Below are 18,674 nucleotides of genomic sequence, written 5' to 3' on the forward strand. Positions count from 1 at the left end.
ATGGAGGCTATATCTAGTGATCACGGCCACAGTAGATGCTCAAGAAATGTTTAGTAAATTGTTGATTAGTTTTTTTCTAGAGAGCGCCTTTTACTTCTAGTTCAGTGCACCCAGAAAGCACTCAGCACCAAGAAAGGGAGCCTGGGAGCCATCTCCCTAACCCAAGACATGTGTCACTCTTGGTGGTCACAGGTCTGAGACCTCCAATCTCATGCCACACCACAAAACCACTCTTCCATTGTCTCCCACAAGCCCTTCTTCCTTTGCTCACTACCTACCCTGTAGTAGTTTTTAAAAACTCATTTATCGTGGAAAATTTCAAATATATAAGTAGACAGAATAGTATAATGAAACTCAGAGCACTCCTCTCCCATTTCAACAGTTATCATCGATATTTTTCCAATCTTTCATTTATTCTCCACCACTTTTATTTCTGAAGCATTTAAAAACAGATCCCATAGGTATTCATTTTCTATTAGTGCTGATGAAATTACCTCGGTGACTTAAAACAACACAAATTTATTATTTTACGGTGTCTGGCAGGGCTATGGCCCTTTCTCGAGGCTCCGGGGGAAAATCTGTTTCCTTGCTTTTTCCATCTGCAGGAGGCAGCCCACATCCCGCAGCCCGCAGCCCACAGCCCGCATCCTGCATCCTTTGTGTTATGGCCTCTCTTCTCTATCACTTATGTGATTAGATTGGGTGCACCTGGATAACCCAGGCCGATCTATCTGAAGATCCTTAATTTAATCATGTCCACCAGGTTCCTTTTGCCATGCAAAGTAACACATTCACAGATTCCAGGGATTAGAACACAGGCATCTTTAGGAGTCATTATTCAGCCCACTACACTAGACATTATGTAATTCACCCTGAATAATTCAGTGTGGATCTCCAACTGTTAAGGTATATCTCCATGCCATTATCATACCTTAAAAATTTAAAAATAAATAGTAATAGCCAGTCCATCATCAGTTTCCTGATTTGTTATAGCCTTCTTGCAGTTGGTTTGTTCAAATCAGGATCCAAGCAAGGTCCACACATTGTATTTGGTCGTTTTATCTCCTAAGTCTTTTTTATTCTTTAAAAACTCCCTTATCTACCACCTCTTTTTAATATCTACCACCTCTTTTTAATACCTTTGATTTGGTAGAGATATCAGGTTATGTGACCTGAAGGAGGTTCTACATTTTTGATTTGGTTGATTGCTTCCTCATGGTATTGTTTGGTTTGTTCCTCTGTCCCTTGGATTTCCTCTACACTGCTACTGAGTGTTGATCAGATTCAAGTTTGTTTGGCAGTACTTCAGAGGGAGTATATCACATTATGAAACACACAGTGTTCAGCTGCCCCCCCTTTACTGATGCCAAAACTGACTGATACATTCAGGTGGTGTCCACCTGTCCCTTCCACTGGAAAGCTCCCCATCAACCTTTCATCTGATGATTTTGGGACCTTCAATGATTGTTGCTTGATACATTATTTCATTAGGAGTTGCAAAATGGTGATTTTTATATTTCTATTTTTCTTTTTTTGCATTTATTATTTGGAATTCTTCTAAAAAATTTTTCCCTAATAACAGTTTAGTTTCTCCAAAATCCAGTTCATGCAGGAAAGACAGGATAAATGCTTAATTCCTCTCAATTTTTAAAAGCAAGTTTTCAGAATAATGAGTTGGTGGCTTAGTAACTTGAAAAAAGGTACTGTAAATTTTCATTGTACAATTGTTCTGAACCCATGGATGTATAATATATCAAATATATATATTATTGGGTGTGTTTTAATCTTTTTGATGTTCATGTTATCCTATTGTAGGCCAATAGGAGCCCCTTCAAATAGACTCCGATGTCCTGTTTTAATGAGCAGACTCTCATTAAAATTAGTCTTTGATAGTTTCCCTGCTTTCTGGTTCAAGATATCAGGCTCATCTTGTATATTTATTGCACTAGACCTGAAGTCAAACATTTCTCTAAGAATGTTTGGTTTCTTTTGAAAGGAAATCGCATTTAGAGGCCACGATGTAGGAGCTTACTGCTACTGGGTTGTCAGTTTCTAAGCCTTTTCAATGGATAGAGCTAGGAAATATGCTTTGTTAAGAGAACAAAGGATTCACATTGATTTTCCAATGTGAATTAAAATTACAATAAGACACCTGAATGCAGTATAAGATCTCTTTGTAGTTCTTTTTGTCCTGATAATATACCTTACCAGAGATGTATAATCAAAATACTGTATTTTAAAGTGACCTGAAGTAATTCTTTACTCTGTGTGGCTGTATCACCAAATTGATACAAAGTTAAGATTATTTCAGTTTGTTTGAATAATTTTTAAATATTCGTCTAAATGAATATTCATTCATTTGTATATTATATATCGCCATAGCAGTGATTACTACTGGGAACTTACCTTGTTCATTGTTTGTTTCTTATCTACGTCCCCCATTTAGCAGGTAAGCTCTGTAAGAGGAGGGTTCCCTTCTGTCTTGTACCCCGCTTATCCCCAGTACCTGGAATAATTTCTGACATGTAATACACCTTCATAAGATGCCCATAAGATGGAAGCTGCTTTCTCATACATATCCCAACAGTGAGAGGTAGCATTATTATCCCGAATTAACAGATGAGGAGGCTCAGGCTCATGCAGGATAATTGCTCATACAGGGTTTCACATGTAGTCACAAGTGGAAACTTGAGGGAGGTTGGGCTGGTGGATAAGATTCTGGGCTTCCAGTAATTCTAGATTTGGATAAATTCAATTCCTGAGTAGAGAAACAGAGGCCCTAATGCCCTTGGTTCCTGGAAAAGGAAGCTGTATGGAGAACTTCTTCACAGATGCAGGAAGCAAGGCAGGCCTGGGTCTCCCAGTGACTTCACCCCCTTGCACTTAAGCCATATTAAAAAATCCTCCCTACTTTTAATTTGCAACAAGAAAAAGGACTTATCCCAGAAGCGGTTCCCTGTGGTAGAAGGAGCATCGATGGAAAGTCAGAGACTTGCTTTAGAGATCTATCTTCATTGCATTTTGCCTGTGTGCCCCTCAAGACACGCAATCTCTGCAAACCTCAATTTCCTCATTTGTAAAATGGACTGACAGTTTCAGCCCTGATTACTTCTCAGTATTGTTGTAGGATGAAAGGAGGCAGTGGATGAGAAAGCTCTTTGTGTTTGTAAAAGGCTTTCTAGACAGAAGGGGTATGATTGTCCCTCCCTCTACTCTCTTTTCTAGTGGCATTTTATTAGAAATGTGTTCACCTCTGCCAAAGGCTTTCAAAGAAGTTGGCCAGAAATATTCTTACCCAGGAGGCAGGCAGATACTTTTTTGGAGGAAATTATCAAATGAAGAACAAAAAGAAAACCCCAAACCAGAGAGTGGATGGAATAATTGGCTTTTAGTGATTACTCACTATGGAAGGGGGAAAAAAAGTAAGTCTTCAGAATAAACAATGGAGTTAGAAATTTATGCTGATGAAAACTGAATGTAGCAAAATAATGGGTCCCCCTCACTGACCACATGCTCTGTGCCAGTTGCATAACCAGCACTACCCCAAATCCTACAAGACAGGAATTATCACCTCCATTTTATAGATGAGGAAATTGAAGCTCAAATAGGTCAAGTGACATGCCCAAGAATAGACAGCTGACCAGAACCAGAACCAGAACTCAAAGCCTATGAAGTTCTCACTCCTGTGTATCATCTTCAAGTCCAAGGAAGTCTGGCAAACTCTAATAAAGTCATAAGGGTGAGAGAATTACACATTTAATGTGAACCTAGGTGGAGGAGGGCTTCACTTTACTTGGTTAAGGGAAGCTGCATTCTCCCTGTGTTGTTGCTGTGTGGTACGGTGCTTGGAACATAGAGGGCTCAATGAATAAAAGAGGAAAGACTGTTTCATAGAGAGTTTTGGATGATCTACAGGAAAATGGAGTGACTATCATGCTTGCAGACACTTTTAAGAGCCATAGAAGCCAGTGCTCAGCTAGTGGCCATATTTGGCTTCATGGCCTCAGGGCCAGGCCAAGGTGGGTGGATCATTTGAGGTCAGGAGTTCGAGACTAGCCTGGCCAACATGGTGAAACCCCGTCTCTGCTAAAAATACAAAGATTAGCTGGGCGTGGTGGCGGGTGCCTGTAGTCCCAGCTACTTGGGAGGCTGAGGCAGGAGAATCGCTTGAACCCAGGAGGTGGAGGTTGCAGTGAGCCGAGGTTACACCACTGCGCTCCAGCCTGGGTGACAGAGCGAGACTCTGTCTCAAAAAAAAAAAAAAAAAAAAAAAAAAAAAAAAAAAGGAAAGAAGCCCCAAGCAAGTTAATCAAAAGCCACATGATTCACTCTAGGAAGTGCAATAAGACAGGCTGCCATTTTACCTTCTCCATTTCAGGGCCAGTAAAAATGCTGATGCCCCTCCTGGTTCCATCACGTTTGGGTTCATGAAAGCGAGATCAACAGGAATGAGGAGACCTGTTTCAGACTGGGTTTCAGCACAAATTTATCGCATGCCTGCAGGCAAACCTACATTACAAAGCCTCAGTTTTCTGGACTATAAGTGGACAGAGATGCCAAAATCACCACTGAGCACTTTCTAACCCCTCAGGAAGAGGTCTAGAACTTTGGCCATGTTCTATTTTTTATTTGCTTTTTAGCACGCACAAGTATTTGCTCTTGTGATTGTTTTTAATCTCCAGCGGTACCTCTCCTAAACCGTTCTGAGCCCCCTTTTCTGTTTAGGAGAACCGCATAGCCATCTCCAGTTCACTCCATGGTTCAATCTGTGTGGCCTTAAACCCCTCTTCACCTCAGATTTTCATCTGTAAAATGGAATAATAACATCAATCTCAGGACTGTGGTAAAGATTAAATAAGATATAAATATAAATGTGTGTATATTTGAGATAGGTGTTATATTTTAAGTACTTTTAGACAGGATTTTTTTTCCCTTTTTATTACAGAAAGTTCTGTCCTGTTCTCTGATTTCTTTTCCCATTCCATCATCAGAACACAAATGACAGGAGTCAGTTGGAACCTGGAACTTCTAATTCAGAAATCTTAACTTGAAACCACAATAGGGAGAAATGTTTTCCTCTGGTTTGAGACAAAGTGACAAAGAATGATGACTGCAAGTTGCTGGAGTTTAATTATTACACATAATTATATACTTATTCTATATAAATACTTTTGCTACTTTTATTTTTCCCTAGAGGGGAATAAATGACTTAATTCTCTTTCCATTCTTTTCCTGATTGGAATTTTTACTCGTTGACTTCCCTGTTTCTCTCTTATAAAACATATCTCAGGTGATGAAACCTTGGAGCGGAATGAACAGCTTGAGGAAACTCAGGGCTTCTGCAGAAAGCAACAAGCCATTGCTAGGGAGTCTGGAGAGAAGTGTATTTGTTTAACATCCTTATTCCTGCCTTGCTGAGTCCAGTGGCATGTTATTTCCACTGAGTGGGAGCCAACATTGAGTTCCTCCCTGTTGTGTCCAACCTTGAACATTTCTCTGCGATTATGTTTCATCCAGGGATTAGCAAAATGCAGAGGGGAAAAAACCTGAGAAGGTGTTTGGCACGGGGCTTAGTGCTGCGTTCGCACAATCTGCTTGCATTCTCGGCTAATTGGAGAACAGCAGCAAACAGAAGTGGCTCCGAAGCTCACGGGAACTCCTTATCTTAGCTTCTATAAATGGTTTATTGAATGTCAAGGTTTTTTGTTTGTTTGTCTTTTATAATCCCCAAGGAGACCCCAACTAAACACACAGTTCTCACTCCCTGCCTTGTCTTCACCATTACTTATCAGGAAATCTGAGAGCAGTCAGTGGAGCTGGGAATTCTCCCTTTCAGACTTGCCAAGTGTCATCACTTGGTGAATCTTGAAGATTCATTTTCCTTTTTTGTAAGTGGGATACACATAGCTGTTAGAAGAAGAAAAGGGGTTTCCAAATGAAAGATAAAGTTCTGTTACCTAAGATTTGCTTTTGGCAAAAGAAGTGCAAATTTCTGAGTTTGCCTTAGTCTGTCCATGGCTACCCCATCAAGACTTCAGAGTGGAGCTCTGTGGGGTCCACTCTGTGGGGCAGTGGGGTAGTGTCTGCCTGAGGTGCAGGATTGTGTCCAAGGCAACATCTGAGTGACTCATCACCTCTTCTCTTCGCACCAGACTTGGCCTCCCTTGTGTTGCTGCTTGTCTTGAGCATAGAGCCCTTAGTGGAGACCTCAGTAGAGCAGACATGTGCCAGGAGGAAATAAAAAGGAGGCTGGCTCAGAAAAGAAAAGCAGTCCTCTCTGGGCCCAGGAGCCTGCATGCAACAGCTTCCACTCAAGCTTTCAGAACTCGAACCTTTTACAGTCCCTCTGTGAGGCCAGGGGGGAAGCAACACTTTAGCAGGTACTGAGCTGCCACCAAGTCGCAACAGAACTAGGAGCTCCAAGTTTCTTATTAAAACTCCAAGGCCGTTGGTTGCATTTAAATGAGCTGCAGCAGTCAAGTAGCAAGTGAGGTCACCAGCTGGTCCTGTAAAAACTGGTTGAGAGCTGTAGTCCTGGGGAAAAAAGCCAATAACCCCGAGATCTCAAGAAGACATCAGGAGAAGGGAGAAAACAGATTGAAAGTGCAGGCAGTAGGTCTGAGGCTGGGATATGTAGCTCGAGACAAAGTGTGACAGTGGAAAGAGACAAAAGTTCTAAGGCAGGCTGGCAGGGAGACCCAGAGTTAACAAGGAATAAGATAATTAAAGCAGCATGAAATCTCACAAAACCATAGTCTGGAATGAAGTGTCTGAGGGTGTGTAGGGTACAGCATCTTGCTAGGATTATTTGGCTTAGAGAATTACAACACTGTGCTAGGGAGACAAGGAGACCAAGATGGGGTCAGGCTCCATATGGATTGTATAGCCCCACCCCTGCTCCCATCCTATGGCCACAAATTACTCCTTCCTTTGGAGGAAGCTATTTTAAGGGAACACCATTACCCCAAAGGGGATCATGAGTGTGAAATTTTCAAAATGATTCTGAACTTTGTATCAGAAGACCTGGATTCTAGTCTTCTAGTCCTAGGATTCTATCAGGATTCTAGTCCTGATACTGCCACTTACTAGCTCTTGGCAAGCAGCTTAACCTCTTAGAGTCTCTAGTTTCATCATCTGGGAAGTGCATGCATTGGATATATTATGCAAGATCACATAAGAGAAAGCACTTTATAATTATAAAGACATTTAATTACTTACATGTAGAATGAGAAAAATAAAAGTTTTTTTTCTTTTTAATAGAGACAGGGTCTTGCTCTGTCACCCAGGCTGGAGTGCAGTGCTGTGATCATGGCTAAGTGCAACCTCTAACTCCTGAGCTCAAGTGATCCTCCTGTCTCAGCCTACCAAGTAGCTGGGACCAGAGGTGCACACCACTGCACCAGCTAATTTTTAGAATTTTTTTTTTTTTTTTAATAGAGACAGGGTCTCACTATGTTGCCTAGGCTTGTCTTGAACTTCTGGCCTCAAGTGATCCTCCCAGCTCGGCCTCCCAGAGTGCTGGGATTATAGGTGTGAGCCACTGCACCTGGCCAATAAAAGCTATTAGTAGAGAGTTGATAGATCGATTGCAAAAATATCCACACTTCACCACCCTTCCCTATTGCCATGCCCTTTGCAGTGTCACTTTGCAGTTCCTCTCAGAAAGAGGTAGAGCCTACTTTCCCACCCCGTGAATGTAGGCAGGGCTTGTGGTATATTTTGGCCTTGAATGTGGCAGAAGTGACATTGACATTGTACCAGTTCTGAGCCTAGGGGTCAAGAGACCTGGTGTGTTTCCCCTCTCATGGAATCCTGCTGCCTCTATATGAACCACCCAGGGCCAGAAGGGTAAGACTACATGGAGAAGAGCCCACTTGTCTTAGCCACAGCCACCCTATGCCAGACGCAGTCACCTGACCCCTAAACAGATGATAGTGTCCAGCCAGGATCAGCAGAGCTGCCAACCAACACACAGAACGCAGATGCAGATGCACGAGTAAGTCACCTGAGACCAGAAGATCTCTGGACTCATCCACAATAATAAATGCATATTGGTTTAAGCTACTGAGTTCTAGGATTTTGTTAGGTGGCAATAGCTAACTGATATGGACCTTGTGGAGTATTTTGCCAAAAATCAATCAATCAGAACTAATAGTTAAGGGCAAAGTCAGTATAAGTAATGGCAGTGGCACATGCAGTCCATCACAGAGAGGGGCAATATGGCCACCAGCCCTGAGGGTCTCTTCCTTGGGTCACACTCTCCGGCAGGAGGATGGGATGGCACATCAAATGATGTCTTGGTCATGTCTTAGGTAGACTTGGGGTTCAGAACAATGTAATATGAGTCTGTGTGAGGCAGTTTCTGAAAGGAAAGTCCATGTTTCTTTGAAGTTTATAAAAACACAATTGTAACAATGAGTGAATTATCTCTGTGGAACCTGCTAAAATAATACGCAGCATTGTAAATGTAATAATTTGAAGTCAAAGTCCCCCTTCTTGACTTACAGGTTTACCAAATTAACCTGCGAAATTAACATCCTTCTTGCAAAGACAAAGAAACTTCCAAGAATGGACTGAAATGTCATGTGTCATCTCCAGCATAGCCTCAGCTCTGAGACATGCTGGGACTTCAGTGGAGGCTGCTGGGTGGGACGAAGTAGTCAAAAAATGTATGCTTCTGGACTTAGGGTAGATAAAGGGAGTGTAGGACGAGCTCTAGTCCAAATTGCTGTCCCGAGTGTGTGATAAACAGAGCTCTGGTGTGGGGTGTCCATGCACAAGTCTGCACTGCTGAGTGGGGCATGGCAGGAGTCTCTGCAGAGGCAGTGGTCAGGAGGCTGGCTCCTGGGGACCTCCCCCAACAAACTGAAGCTGCATCATAGCCAGAGGATAAAGGGGTAGGAAACAAGAGTGTCCTGGCAGTGGTGGAGGGGAGTGACAGGATGGGTCCTTGCATCATTCCAGTGGACTGGGGCAGGGACTGGACTAAGACTGCAGGTTCATGGCCCTGAGTTCCTCTGGAAGTCTGTGGCAATCATGGATGACCAGTGAAGAGCATTTGAGCCACTGGTCATTCTGTGCAAATGGTAGACGTCACTGAGTGATTAGTGGCAGGTAGGTATTTCACAAAGAACTTGTGGAAGAAAGTGGAGCACCAGTGGGTCCATGCCCAGAAATCAGAATACTCGCCACAAAATATCTAGAGCCATCAGGATGGCAGAAGAATGGATGTGGAGGGAGCGGCAGGCTCCCTTGGCTGAGAAGATACCACCTTTGCGGGTGGTGGGGACCAGCACTTCATGTTCCTGTGCTCATCTTGGAAAGTTGTGAATGGATCTTAGAGGACCTAAGACTTCTTTCTGCTCTAAACTTCAGTGATTCCATGATTTTATGCAGATTTAAGACCAGCTAGGCCACCCTCAGGCTGCATTTTCTCCAGTGCAGAACTAAACCAGCCCCTACTTTGGATGGAACACATAGCTCTCTCTCTAGATACGGGTTCTGCAGGTTTCTGGCTGAAAATCGTTCCTCAATTTTCAATCAGCTGTGGCTGATTCTGGAACTCTGAAAGGTTCCAGACTTGCTGTCTAGGATGAAAGACCTTATTCTGTAGCACTTTTTCCATAGAAGCAATGACCTCATTTATATTCACTGCTGACCCAGCCAGCATTTAAGGTGCAGAATCTGCCCCTTCAGTATGACAAGTCCTGATTCCTCCAGGGCCAGCCCCAGGGCTTCTGCAAGCACACACAGTGACTTTGTACAAACAAGCCAAATGGATCCTCGTAGGGCAGAAGAATTACGAAAAAGTGCCTCCTCTAGGTAGGGGAATGATAAAACAACGCTCCCTCTGAGTGGCCCTTGCTCCTGGCTGACACATCTCCTGTGCCAGGACGCAAGGCTTGGCAAATGAAGGCCAAAATGAAAGTTAGTCTCCACCAATGCCTTCCTGGCCTGGTTTCTTTGTGTAGGGCACAGTCTGTACAACTCTGCCGGGTCCTGTTTGCTGCTGCCTAGAACCAAACAGCCTCACACCTTGCTCTTACAGGGCCTGTGCCCACTTAGGACAAGTGGGATTCAAGTCGAGTGGCCAGAAGTCTGAAGGGAGTTGGGGAGTAAGAAGGCATGAGGAACAACCTCCTTCATTAGACCTGTGCTCCTGTCCTGACAGACTTCTTTGAACTTCTTGCCACTTGCTGATTAAGTGACTGAGGGGACTCAGGTGAGCTGGAGGACACCCCCGTCTTTCTCCAACAGGTGAAACAAGGTGGTTCTTTTCTGTAAGACAAATGTGGGTAATAAACAGAAAAAAGGCCAGCAAACAGATCAAGTTCCATAAAAGCAAAAGCAATCAGTGCACCCTTCTATGACGTAGGTTCACAGAAATGACAGACCAAGTGTGTGAGACACGTCCTGTGCAGGGACACGTGTGACCTTCCGAGCTGTGGGGGAAGGTGCAGCTCAGCGCAAACCGTACTCAAGATGAGTTTTATTTCCCTTCTGGTGTATCTCCAGAGCATGCTGGCAAGTGAGTGAGTCCACTGTTTCTTGCTTCTCGGCACCAGTGACATCATCACTTAATAAGTTAGGGAATCACAACCACATTTCAAAGAATCATTCAGTTTTCTCATTAAGATTCTATAGGATTTTTTTTTTTTCCACAGCAACAGTCTTGCCAAAATAATGTTAAAAATAGACCTGGTAATACTTTTCACATTTGTAGGCAGTCATGAATGTTTAACAGTGTTTATGTCCAGCAGATGCACATAACTTAAGAATTAGGCATGAGATTTTACACAGTAATACAGAGTACATATATTGTCAAAAGGATTTTTTTTTTAAATAAAGCAAATACCAAGCCTAGGGCAAGAAAAACCTGTTCCCACTTCATCTTCTTGTAGGAAAGTGTTTAATGCATAAAAAATTGGGAGGAAAAGGCATATGTAAAATGTATGTGAAAAAAGTTTTCAACAGTGATTAAATTTGGATATTTTGACTCACTTAAGTGCATATGGTAAATTCTCAAAATTCAAGGGTCTGAATTCTGGCTCCTGAAGTAGAGAATTATTTTGGAGACAGGTAGCGTCCTATGCTTGTCTGAGTCTGCATGGCTTGGGAAAGGGACACATAGGTTTGGGGCGAGCTGAGAGGTGGTTAAGGTCAGAGGTCCCTCTGCTGAGAAAATGCACCGAGTCTGACTGCCTGGAATTTCTCAGTGAGATAAGCTCTACAGGTCACTGGCCTACAGAAAATGAGATGCTACCTTAAAAGAGGTAAATGAAGTAAAATGTAATTATAATGATTTTAAAACAGAAGTTCTACACATTAATAACTTTATTTGGGGGACTGTCCCTAGTGAGTCCCAATTAAATCACTGGCTCCCAAAAAACTGGCCTAGATGGTCTTTAAAGAATCTTTTTACAGCTAGGCCTACTTGACATTTTGGAAATGTAAACGTGCCTCCATGCATTTGGAGGATGGCTACATGGCTGTTTCCTGAGTTCCCAGCTCTCCTTTTTTATTAATAGTTGTAACTGATCAACAGACGATAAAGAATTGATGGCTGTATAAATATAGCTCTTAAATATAGTCATCGTAACTTTCTGATTAGCTTTGGCTGGAACTTTTTTAACTTCTAGCTGTACATCTACGAATGGAAGTTTTCTTGCTTTGGGGGTAATCACATAGATGGAGATTAACTCTCTTTTTCTCCCAGGCTCTAAAAATTATTTTGACCAAAATGTTTAAGTCAGGGGTTTCATGTAGACACAGCTTAAATGAGTCATTAAGAATTTTATTGGTTAAAGTAGGCATATTTTTTTCCTAGTAGACATAATGACATAACAGTAATAAAAATGTAATATTCAAGTAATTGGTGTAATGTAATTACAGTTTGGTCATAAAGTAAGATTAGAAGTCTGAGATGGCTGTTTTGTGGGTGTGCATTTTAGCGTCTGAATGTAGTCTTCGAGGTGCCTGTCCGGTCTCCCTGGAATGCTAGTGCAGTTCATCACATAACCAGGTGGCTGGGCGCCCAGCTGAGCCAGCATTATCTATGAGTCCTGTTTACCCAGTCTGCCCTGTCTGGACATTGGTGTCCTGCCTGCTTCAGATACCTAACCATCACAGGAACTGAAAACAGTGTTTCTGGTTTTATATAGTCAACAAAAGGGGGAAATAAAGGCCAGGGTCCTCACTGGGCAAGGGACAGACGGAGTTCCAGTGCCATCCTAGAATGGCCACCTCTTTGCCCACATGATGCCGTAGCTCCCCATCTCCCTTAAATTGCAGTGCTTGGAGCAGAGAGCTCCCATATGCCTCTGATGTGCTACAGTGTCAGCCTGTTCTGGCTTTTGGAGGGAAGAACAATTTCCAGATTGAGGCTGAACAAAAGGAGCTGTCTTGGGCATTTGACCAAAATATATTTTATCAAAGGATTTGCCATCATTGGAGATATTCTTTCAACTATTAAAAATGATTTTCTCCCTGTTTGCATTTCTTATTTAGTGGCATGGCCTGCAGAAACACAAAATTTAAGCAAGAGTACTTATCTATTTTTGAACACAAACATAACATTTTGATTAACAGTACTTACAATAAATAATTTAAAGAACATCAGATTTCTTTTTTACTATTTTTTCCTTTTTAATTAATCAGTAATTTGTGGGGAGACAATCTGAGACTACATAAACCACTTCTTATCAGTCTTCCTCTACCATGGATGATCTTTTAATGCCACTATTCCTTCTATATTTATTAGTTGGCATTCTTCTGCAAAGAAGACCTTTCACTTTCTCCTCTGTTTACTTATTTATACTGCATGGACTCATGAATATTTATTCGATGGGTGACAAACTAGTACTATCATTTATTTTGATGCTCAAATTGTCCCAGATTTGGCCAGTAAGAGCCTCTTCCAGCTCCATTTTTGACATCTCCCCATGGTTCTTTGACCAGTTCCTTATTTTCTTATGCAATAAAATATTCAAGGCTCATTTTTCCAGGCATCTTTCCCTGCCCTGGTTCTGGGATCAGGCATTTCTCCAAGGAACCCTGAATACCAGTGGGGAATGATATTTAGAAACTAAGATCTGGGCACTAGGTGTGAAAGATCATCACTTTTTAAATGTGTAAAATTTATTTGGAAAAATTTAGGGTGCTTATAAAGAGCTAAGCATGTGCCACAGGTGAAGGCTGCCTTTGGATCCCGAAAGGGTTGGAATTCTAAGAGAAATCACCCCCCGCCCCCACCGGCCCTTGCCAAATAATGTAAATATGTCATGTAGTATGCCAATTACAGTTTCTGCAAATTGATAAGATCTTTAGGCTTTTCTCCTTCTAAGCAAATACTGTTGTCTAAACCTATTTCAAAAGAACGTTAGTATCACTCCTAACTGACAGCTCTTGATGTCTGCTAACTCACAGTTCAGTCATTCATCAACAGCGCAGAGTGATTCACAAACTTAATTTCTTGCCAATATCAGTGACTTTAAACATCCATTATCTCCGAACCCCCCTTTATGAATATAAATCACACACCTACAAAGGCCTGTCATGAATGCAGCGGGCCACATGCAGTATGTCTGTGCCTCATCATTCCTTCTGGCATGTCACCTTAGTAAACAATGTATAGAGTCTCATTCTAACCCTTGAGTCTGTGATCTTGTTTTCTACAATGGTGGCTGCTGAGCTGAGGCCCCAAGGAAGGTGAGAAGCCAGCCACACTGAGCCAAAGGGCTGGCAACAGTGACTGGAGCAAGGCTGGACATACAGGATTCCCTGTCTTTAACTCCTTTAAGTAAAGTCAAGGGAAAGCAGAGTTTGGTATCCGACTGATGCAGACTGTTGGCTTTTACTTGGCATGTACTTTCTTACTGCTTGAGAAATGTTATTTTTTCCTTAAACTTCTTTCTCATTAATCTTGTGTTAAGAGTGGTCTAACCCTGTTAGTTTGGTAGGCAGCTTCTGTTCCAATTAGCATATATTTCCATAAGTGTTGAGTGGGGAAGGGAAGGAAAACGCAGAATTTCTCAACTATTGACCTTGAGGGACTTGTAGGAAGGTGTGTCTGACATGCTTGTAATACAACTGACTCTGAAAAAGCTCTAGTAAATGGTTAAGTTATGGTTGGCTCTGATGATTTATGCTGAACAGAATAAACTATGATGGAAACATAAAATATTTCTAAGCTTACACTTTAGTCACTCAATATACATGAAACTCAATCTTCTTACTTAAAAAACAGATAGAGCACTGAGAATCTCCTAAGGAAATCAAGTTGTTTATTAGTCTTGTGTTCACCCATGTCATGCATACGAAGATTAAGAGCTGAAAATGCTTTGATATTCTCCACTGTAAGGCACTGTGTGATACCCCGCTTAAAACTATTCCTACCATTCCACCAAGGGACTTTCCTTTCCACTGACAAGTTGAAGAAGGAATTCAGAGACAGTGCTTCCGTAGCCAAATTGTTTCATTGTTCAAGTGTATTGATAGGGTGGTTGCCTAAGCAGAAAATGCAGAATTAAACGAAGGAAGCTTGTTTTGAGAGCAGGTCTGTCACCATCTATGATACATATGACAAGGAAGTAAACAGGAAGTGCTGAATTGGCTTGGTTTACTCCTACAGGGACAGAGAGAAATAAAATCAGTGTTTACCAAATGGAAAAGCACAAAGTTGGTACAGAGAGAAATGTTATTTTCAGGCTTCTAAAAAGGTATTACAAATAACACAAAGTTTCAAACCTATAATTAAAAACTATTTTTAAAAAGTTTTGATTAGGTTCCCTTCAAAAATAGGCATTTTAGGCTGAAATAAATTCTTAAAGTTTTGACTCCCACTTATGCTGGTTTTTCCATAATCCACACTCCATAAATGCCCCTCTTAAATAACAGATTTCAGGAGTAAAAAATATGTCTTAAAGTCATCTAGTAGAACTTCAATGCTCCCACTTAATAGATGAGGAATCCAAGACCCCAAAGTTAAAGCAATTTCTCAAACACCACACAGCCATTAAGGGCAGGGAGAATTTAGGATCCAAGTTACTCATCAGGCAAGAGTTATGAATAGATATAATTTCTTAGTGCCAGATCCACTGAGGAAACCTTGTGGTGAAGGGGCCAAATGTATTGTTGGTGTAGTTTTTTCCAGAAGCCAAGACTGGGCCTGTGGGTCCAAACTGAGTGTACTTCTGTCCTTCAGCAGCTCTGGACAAGAGCTAAATACCATCTAAATGCCTGACTCCAGAATCATGAGAAATAAAAAAAATCATGTTGCCTTAAAGCCACTAAGGTTTGGGGTGGGTTTGTTACACAGCAAAAGATAACTGAAACAGAAATAGGCAGGATCACCCCATGAGGCAAGGAAGCACATCAGCTGAGTTGTTTACTAAGGGCAAAGGCGATATGGACTGGCTAACAGAAGACGGAAGTTATAAATACTAGCAAGGACCATTGGACCAGTTACAGAAATGATGACAGTAGTGGTTGTAAGTATTTCTTTCTTACTTTAATATGAATACAGCATTTTTTTGGTATTAATTTTCTTTACTCCCCCACTTCCATTCCCTATCTTTAATAGAAGATGTGTTAATAGTGGCTAGCCATATAGCTCAGTATTTAGGTTACAGGATGTTAAAGAGGGAGTGTGACTCAGAGAAAAGAGGAAAAAATATCACCCCAAAATGGATGTGTCATATAGGACTTAATAGCCTTTTACTAAAAAAAAAAAAAATGCACTTTTGGTGGGGCATGGTGGCTCAGGCCTGTAATCCCAGCACTTTGGGAGGCTGAGGCAGGTGGATCACGAGGTCAGGAGATTGAGACCATCCTGGCCAACATGGTGAAACTCCGTCTCCATTAAAAATACAAAAATTAGCCAGGCCTGGTGGCACATGCCTGTAGTCCCAGCTACTTGGGAGGCTGAGGCAAGAGAATCACTTGAACCTGGGAGGCGGAGGCTGCAGTGAGCTGAGATCGTGCCACTGCACTCCAGCCTGGATGACAGAGCGAGAGACTCCATCTCAAAAAAAAAAAAAAATTTATATTAGAACAGTTTTACATTTACTGAATTGTGAAGACAGCACAAAGTTCCCATATACCCAACACCTACTTTCCTCTATTATTAGTAATTTACATTATGATACATTTGTCACAATTAATGAACAAATATTGGTATGTTATTACCTAAAGCCCATACTTGATTCAGATTTCCTTAGTTTTTATCCATTGTCCCGTTTCTGCTCCAGAATTGCATCCAGGACGCCACATTACATTTATATCATGTCTCCTTAGGCTCCTCTTGGCTATGATAGTTTCTCAGGCTTTCCTTGACAGTTTTGAGGAGTGTGGTCAGGTATTCTGTAATGCCTCTCAAGTGACATTTGTATGATGCTCAAGATTAGAAGGGGTTATGGGTTATTGGGAAGATGACCACAAAGGTATTTATACCCTTTTTGGAGGACAGGGTTAGCATGCATCATATTAGGTGGAAGCATTTTGCTGTTGACTTTATTTGGAGGTTAAACATGGTTAAAAGATGTATGTATGGGTACCAAGTAGACAAAGGTTGGATAGACTGCAGTCATTGGTAGTGTGCCAACTTGGTGAAACTTAAACTACTTTCCCATAGTCCCCTTCCCTACAGGGTTCTGAGTTAGAGTTGGCCAAAAGGGAAATGTATGCAGATGTGGAAGGTGGAAATGAAGCAGCTATTGATCTTTGAAGGTCTTGCAGGTACAGAGAAGGCACAGAAATGCTGACAGGTTCTAGCTTGTCTTCACATTCTTCTACTCCACATTCAGTTCTGACTGAAGAGGCTGTTGACCAACAGTGGCTCCCAGCTTATGCTAGACACTCGGTGGTGGGCCTGCCAAGGTGGCAGTTATACAGAAGCATGGCTTCCTGCATACCTTCTCATAAGCCATCACTTTGCAGCCACTTTTGGCACCTGGTTGTTCTTTGTTTCTCACATTGATGGGTTGGTCTTTTTTTTTTTTTTCCTCTGATCCTCCAACTTCCTTCCTATGCTTTCACTTTCCCAGTTCTTCTCACAACTGTATAAGGTCTGATTCCTGTAATCCTCATCCCATAGTACACAGTGGTTCTGATTCTGTGACTGAACCCTGACTGATAACTCAAGGTATGAGAGACTGATTTTCAAACTGCAAACAACTACAGAAGCTGGAAAAAAAAATACAAATGCAGTTGTGTAATAGTTTTCTATGATGCCGTAACAAATTACTACAAATTTAGTAGCATAAATACCACAAATTTATTATCTTACAGTTCTATAGGCCAGAAGTCCAGTATAAGTCTCATTAGACTAAAATCAGTGTTGTCAGACTATGTTTTTTTCTGGAGGCTATAGGGAAGAATCTGTTTCCTGTTCATTCAGATTGTTGGGAGAACTCAGTTTCTGTTTCTTCAGTACCAAGGTCTCCATTTTCGAGCGGTCTGTAAGCTGGGGCCATTCTAGGAGGCCATCATATTCCTTGGCTCGTGGCTCCTTTACTCTGTCTTCAAAGCTAGAACATCAAGTCATTTTCATGTTGCATCTCTCTTACCCATTCTTCTGCTTTTAAGAGCTCATGTGATTAGACTGGACCCATGTGGATAATCTAGGATAACCTCTCCATCTTAACTTCCTTTGATTAGCAACCTTCATGCCATCTGCAACCTTATTTCCCTTTTGCTATGTGATGTAACATATTCACAGGTTCTGAGATTTGGATATGGACATCTTGGGGTAGGGGTACAAATTATTTGAAGCATCAGAAAAAAACCAGTGTGGCCAGGACTTGAGAGAATAAGATAATGGAGAAAAGTCAGGTTCTCTTTTTTTCTCACGAAATTTGCCAATTAACTGTGAGAGGAAGTGAGGCCAAACAGTCTGGGAATTATGGCAGTATCACTGGGCTGGGGAAGCAGAGGTTGGAGTTTGGGGCTGCCAAGGCAGTTGAGGGACCATGATTCCCTGACCAGAGGAAACTACAGAGAAATAAGTCTATAATTCTGCATGCAATTTCCCCTTGAAGCGTATGTCAACTCCAAAGCTGTACATATGGTGGGGTGGGGGGTGAGAGCAGCAGATGGAAGGCTAAAAAGGTGAGCAAAAATTCCATCAATCTTGTTGGGTTAGGGGTTAGATTTCAGAGCTCACCAGGGTTGAAAGGGCCTGGTAAACACCATAGGCTCTCAGCTGAGACCCTAGGGATATTTTCTAGGAATAAAGGCAAAGCAGAAATAGATCAACCTTGATCCAACTGTACCCCATCTGCCTGCCAGAAAATTATATCCTCTCTAGAAAAAATCACCATCCAGAGTTTCTTTAAGACAGGGTCTTGATCTGTCATCCAGGTTGGAGTGCAGTGGTGCAATCATAACTCACTGCAGCCTCAAATTCCTGGGCTTAAGGGATCCTCCTGCCTCAGCCTTCTGAGTGGCTGGGACTACTACAGGCACATGCCACCACGCCAAGTTAATTTTTATTTTTGTAGCGATGGGGTCTTGCTTTGTTGCCCAGGGTGGTCTTGAAATCCTGGGCTCAAGCGATCCTCCCCCCTACCTTGGCCTCCCAAAGTGGTGAGATTACAGGGGTGAGCCAGCGTGCCCAGCCCAGAGCGTCTATATCTTTTGCATATATGATGTCTGGCATTCAGTAAAAAACTCATAGG

General features: G+C 42.0%; 1 protein-coding gene across 5 annotated transcripts in view; it reads right to left on the reverse strand.

Moving 5' to 3' along the window:
- Positions 1 to 14,264: 14,264 nt before the first annotated feature.
- SUPT3H (SPT3 homolog, SAGA and STAGA complex component) overlaps positions 14,265 to 18,674 on the reverse strand; it is a 557,558-nt gene continuing 553,148 nt past the window's right edge. For 4 of the 5 annotated variants that reach the window (XR_680802.5, XR_010158028.1, XR_002944240.3 and 1 more), the window contains one exon: positions 14,265 to 14,623. The gene's annotated coding sequence lies outside the window, so the exon portion shown is untranslated. The remainder of the gene's footprint in view (positions 14,624 to 18,674) is intronic. The other variant, XM_054685865.2, reaches the window with a different exon arrangement.

The sequence above is a fragment of the Pan troglodytes genome, chromosome 5, assembly GCF_028858775.2.
Source record: "Pan troglodytes isolate AG18354 chromosome 5, NHGRI_mPanTro3-v2.0_pri, whole genome shotgun sequence".
Classification (NCBI taxonomy): Eukaryota; Metazoa; Chordata; class Mammalia; order Primates; family Hominidae; genus Pan; species Pan troglodytes.